The sequence below is a fragment of the Pseudophryne corroboree genome, chromosome 4 (genome assembly GCF_028390025.1).
Source record: "Pseudophryne corroboree isolate aPseCor3 chromosome 4, aPseCor3.hap2, whole genome shotgun sequence".
Taxonomy (NCBI): Eukaryota; Metazoa; Chordata; class Amphibia; order Anura; family Myobatrachidae; genus Pseudophryne; species Pseudophryne corroboree.
This window is the reverse complement of record NC_086447.1, coordinates 23,933,262-23,938,261: the sequence shown is the minus strand read 5'-3', so window position 1 is coordinate 23,938,261 and position 5,000 is coordinate 23,933,262. Positions and strand designations below refer to the sequence as shown.

Genomic DNA, 5,000 nt, shown 5'->3' with positions numbered 1-5,000 from the left:
ACTACCTCTCATGCAATGTGATGTTTTCACAAAAGTTTCTCTATGGGTTGAGCTACTTAATTTCAGGCTGTGAGGATGACTGAAGTATTATTGTATCAGAGATGATTTCCATGCGAAGTTAATCCTGACCACAGTGGCCTGCGTTAATGATTTTTAAAATATAACTTGGAGAATGCTTTATACTTGGTATAGTTTTGGGTTTGTAAAATGTCAGTACTGACATCTAAGTTTATCAAAAGCATCATCCTTCAAGCCAGTATTGAACCAGCGACCTAAGGATTTCTATCCCAATCTCCTCTACAGTCTTCCGCTTTACCAGCTGATCTATCGAAGGATTCCATGATCGTACAGCTGTGATAGTACGTGCTATTAAAATGATTGAGTGTTAATTTTAAACATTATCAACTTTCCAAGCAAAATGAAATATTATTTGACTACACAAAAGAGATTCAACTACTTATTCCTGTGTTGCTTTATCACACAAATTGTCATGTTTAATCATTTGGAAAATATCACTAATAGTTTGACTTATATTTGTGCAATTACTATCAACTGGCTACAGAGCTAGTTTGGAAAGCACTTTCAATAGATTTTTTAGTGTAGCCAAACTTACATCAAGATTAGAGATGCTAGAGCATATCAAACCTTCTACACTCTTTTAAATTTTGCTTGTTTTGTAAACTAATCAAGTGTTCCAGGAATGATGGGGATATTCCATTGTTTGTTCTGATTTGACAATTAATTTTGGACAATGAGCTGCCCTTTTGAGCTAGTGAAGATAATTGTGCTACATGAGAGTATGCACAGAAATTATTTTTCTTTTTTTGCATTAAAGCACAATTTTTAATAAAGGAGAGGTTAATGATATAATAATTAGCACTGAAAGTCATCTGACACGATTTGAAAGTAAAATGTTGTGCATTGAAAGTAACCAAAGCTCTTTTTACTTTGAGTGGACATCATTTTCTTTCAAATGAACTTGATATTTTGCTAAATGTACAAAACTTTCTTACAAATTTGACATTCAAAATGCATTTGTAATTAATAAATGCTACTTAATATAGCTGCTGAGATTCCTGGGCTCAGTCTCAAGGAGAGGAGGAGAATGACGGTTAGAGAAAGAGAGAACAGGCAGGAATCCAAAAGATTTTGATGTGCCAGTTCCTGACTCACCCTGAATATCACTGGTTTCAAGCTTTTAGCAAATTTTCTGAAAAATTAAACAACCATGCGGTCGTAGTCGGCAGGATTTGAACCTGAGCGGGGAGACCCCAATAGATTTCTAGTCCATTGCCTTAACCACTCGGCCACGACTACCTCTCATGCAATGTGATGTTTTCACAAAAGTTTCTCTATGGGTTGAGCTACTTCATTTCAGGCTGTGAGGATGACTGAAGTAATATTGTATCAGAGATGATTTCCATGGGAAGTTAATCCTGACCACAGTGGCCTGCGTTAATGATTTTTAAAATATAACTTGGAGAATGCTTTATACTTGGTATAGTTTTGGGTTTGTAAAATGTCAGTACTGACATTTAAGTTTATCAAAAACGTCATCCTTCGAGCCGGAATTGAACCAGCGACCTAAGGATTTCTGTACCAATCTCCTCTACAGTCTTCCGCTCTACCAGCTGAGCTATCGAAGGATTCCATAATCGTACAACTGTGATAGTACGTGCTATTAAAATGATTGAATGTTAATTTTAAACATTATCAACTTTCCAAGCAAAATGAAAAATGATTTGACTACACAAAAGAGATTCAACTACTTATTCCTGTGTTGCTTTATCACACAAATTGTCATGTTTAATCATTTGGAAAATATCACTTTCAATAGATTTTTTAGTGTAGCCAAACTTACATCAAGATTAGAGATGCTTGAGCCTATCAAACCTTCTACACTCTTTTAAATTTTGCTTGTTTTGTAAACTAATCAAGTGTTCCAGGAATAATGGGGATTTTTCCATTGTTTGTTCTGATTTGACAATTAATTTTGGACAATGTGCGGCCCTTTTGAGCTAGTGAAGATAATTGTGCTACATGAGAGTATGCACAGACAATTATTTTTCTTTTTTTTGCATTAAAGCACAATTTTTAATAAAGGAGAGGTTAATGATATAATAATTAGCACTGAAAGTCATCTGACACGATTTGAAAGTAAAATGTTGTGCATTGAAAGTAACCATAGCTCTTTTTACTTTGAGTGGACATCATTTTCTTTCAAATGAATTTGATATTTTGCTAAATGTACAAAACTTTCTTACAAATTTGACATTCAAAATGCATTTGTAATTAATAAATGCTACTTAATATAGCTGCTGAGATTCCTGGGTTCAGTCTCAAGGAGAGGTGGAGAATGACGGATAGAGAAAGAGAGAACAGGCAGGCATCCAAAAGATTTTGATGTGCCAGTTCCTGACTCACCCTGAATATCACTGGTTTCAAGCTTTTAGCAAATTTTCTGAAAAATTAAACAACCATGTGGTCGTAGTCGGCAGGATTTGAACCTGAGCGGGGAGACCCCAATAGATTTCTAGTCCATCGCCTTAACCACTCGGCCACGACTACCTCTCATGCAATGTGATGTTTTCACAAAAGTTTCTCTATGGGTTGAGCTACTTCATTTCAGGCTGTGAGGATGACTGAAGCAATATTGTATCAGAGATGATTTCCATGGGAAGTTAATCCTGACCACAGTGGCCTGTGTTAATGATTTTTAAAATATAACTTGGAGAATGCTTTATACTTGGTATAGTTTTGGGTTTGTAAAATGTCAGTAGTGACATCTAAGTTTCTCAAAAGCGTCATCCTTCGAGCCGGAATTGAACCAGCGACCTAAGGATTTCTGTACCAATCTCCTCTACAGTTTTCCGCTCTACCAGCTGAGATATCGAAGGATTCCATGATCGTACAACTGTGATAGTACGTGCTATTAAAATGATTGAGTGTTAATTTTAAACATTATCAACTTTCCAAGCAAAATGAAATATTATTTGACTACACAAAAGAGATTCAACTACTTATTCCTGTGTTGCTTTATCACACAAATTGTCATGTTTAATCATTTGGAAAATATCACTTTCAACAGATTTTTTAGTGTAGCCAAACTTACATCAAGATTAGAGATGCTTGAGCCTATCAAACCTTCTACACTCTTTTAAATTTGGCTTGTTTTGTAAACTAATCAAGTGTTTCAGGAATGATGGGGATATTCCATTGTTTGTTCTGATTTGACAATTCATTTTGGACAATGAGCGGCCCTTTTGAGCTAGTGAAGATAATTGTGCTACATGAGAGTATGCACAGACAATTATTTTTCTTTTTTTGCATTAAAGCACAATTTTGAATAAAGGAGAGGTTAATGATATAATAATTAGCACTGAAAGTCATCTGACACGATATGAAAGTAAAATGTTGTGCATTGAAAGTAACCAAAGCTCTTTTTACTTTGAGTGGACATCATTTTCTTTCAAATGTATTTGATATTTTGCTAAATGTACAAAACTTTCTTACAAATTTGACATTCAAAATGCATTAGTAATTAATAAATGCTACTTAATATAGCTGCTGAGATTCCTGGGCTCAGTCTCAAGGAGAGGAGGAGAATGACGGATAGAGAAAGAGAGAACAGGCAGGCATCCAAAAGATTTTGATGTGCCAGTTCCTGACTCACCCTGAGCAACACTGGTTTCAAGCTTTTAGCAAATTTTCTGAAAAATAAAACAACCATGTGGTCGTAGTCGGCAGGATTTGAACCTGTGCAGGGAGACCCCAATGGATTTCTAGTTCACCGCCTTAACCACTCGGCCATGACTACCTCTCATTCAATGTGATGTTTTCACAAAAGTTTCTCTATGGGTTGAGCTACTTCATTTCAGGCTGTGAGGATGACTGAAGTAATATTGTATCAGAGATGATTTCCATGGGAAGTTAATCCTGACCATAGTGGCCTGCGTTAATTATTTTTAAAATATAACTTGGAGAATGCTTTATACTTGGTATAGTTTTTGGTTTGTAAAATGTCAGTACTGACATCTAAGTTTATCAAAATCGTCATCCTTCGAGCCGGAATTGAACCAGCGACCTAAGGATTTCTGTACCAATCTCCTCTACAGTCCTCCGCTCTACCAGCTGAGCTATCGAAGGATTCCATGATTGTACACCTGTGATATTACGTGCTATTAAAATGATTGAGTGTTAATTTTAAACATTATCAACTTTCCAAGCAAAATGAAAAATGATTTGACTACACAAAAGAGATTCAACTACTTATTCCTGTGTTGCTTTATCACACAAATTGTCATGTTTAATCATTTGGAAAATATCACTTTCAATAGATTTTTTAGTGTAGCCAAACTTACATCAAGATTAGAGATGCTTGAGCCTATCAAACCTTCTACACTCTTTTAAATGTGGCTTGTTTTGTAAACTAATCAAGTGTTCCAGGAATGATGGGGATATTGCATTGTTTGTTCTCATTTGACAATTCATTTTGGACAATGAGCGGCCCTTTTGAGCTAGTGAAGATAATTGTGCTACATGAGAGTATGCACAGACAATTATTTTTCTTTTTTTGCATTAAAGCACAATTTTGAATAAAGGAGAGGTTAATGATATATTAATTAGCACTGAAAGTCATCTGACACGATTTGAAAGTAAAATGTTGTGCATTGAAAGTAACCATAGCTCTTTTTACTTTGAGTGGACATCATTTTCTTTCAAATGAATTTGATATTTTGCTAAATGTACAAAACTTTCTTACAAATTTGACATTCAAAATGCATTAGTAATTAATAAATGCTACTTAGTATAGCTGCTGAGATTCCTGGGCTCAGTCTCAAGGAGAGGAGGAAAATGAAGGATAGAGAAAGAGAGAACAGGCAGGCATCCTAAAGATTTGGATGTGCCAGTTCCTGACTCACCCTGATCAACACTGGTTTCAAGCTTTTAGAAAATTTTCTGAAAATTAAAACGACCATGTGGTCGTAGTCGGCAGGATT

The 5,000-nt window shown here is 35.3% G+C and overlaps 7 non-coding genes across 7 annotated transcripts in view; all 7 read right to left on the bottom strand.

Annotated features, from left to right (window-relative positions):
- TRNAS-AGA (transfer RNA serine (anticodon AGA)) overlaps nucleotides 1–5 on the bottom strand; it is an 82-nt gene extending 77 nt beyond the window's left edge. The window contains exon 1 of the tRNA in view: nucleotides 1–5. This exon is cut by the window's left edge and continues 77 nt beyond it. This is a non-coding gene — a tRNA (tRNA-Ser).
- A 1,230-nt stretch (nucleotides 6–1,235) lies between these two features.
- TRNAS-AGA (transfer RNA serine (anticodon AGA)) lies at nucleotides 1,236–1,317 on the bottom strand. The gene has a single exon. It is a non-coding gene; the product is annotated as a tRNA-Ser (tRNA).
- Nucleotides 1,318–1,556: 239 nt separating this feature from the next.
- Nucleotides 1,557–1,646, bottom strand: TRNAY-GUA (transfer RNA tyrosine (anticodon GUA)). Its single transcript is given in 2 exon segments — nucleotides 1,557–1,592; nucleotides 1,610–1,646. It is a non-coding gene; the product is annotated as a tRNA-Tyr (tRNA).
- Nucleotides 1,647–2,486: 840 nt separating this feature from the next.
- On the bottom strand, nucleotides 2,487–2,568 carry TRNAS-AGA (transfer RNA serine (anticodon AGA)). The gene has a single exon. It is a non-coding gene; the product is annotated as a tRNA-Ser (tRNA).
- A 1,167-nt stretch (nucleotides 2,569–3,735) lies between these two features.
- Nucleotides 3,736–3,817, bottom strand: TRNAS-AGA (transfer RNA serine (anticodon AGA)). Its single transcript has one exon. It is a non-coding gene; the product is annotated as a tRNA-Ser (tRNA).
- A 239-nt stretch (nucleotides 3,818–4,056) lies between these two features.
- On the bottom strand, nucleotides 4,057–4,146 carry TRNAY-GUA (transfer RNA tyrosine (anticodon GUA)). Its single transcript is given in 2 exon segments — nucleotides 4,057–4,092; nucleotides 4,110–4,146. It is a non-coding gene; the product is annotated as a tRNA-Tyr (tRNA).
- Nucleotides 4,147–4,984: 838 nt separating this feature from the next.
- The window catches only part of TRNAS-AGA (transfer RNA serine (anticodon AGA)), an 82-nt gene continuing 66 nt past the window's right edge, over nucleotides 4,985–5,000 (bottom strand). Inside the window, exon 1 of the tRNA in view lies at nucleotides 4,985–5,000. This exon is cut by the window's right edge and continues 66 nt beyond it. This is a non-coding gene — a tRNA (tRNA-Ser).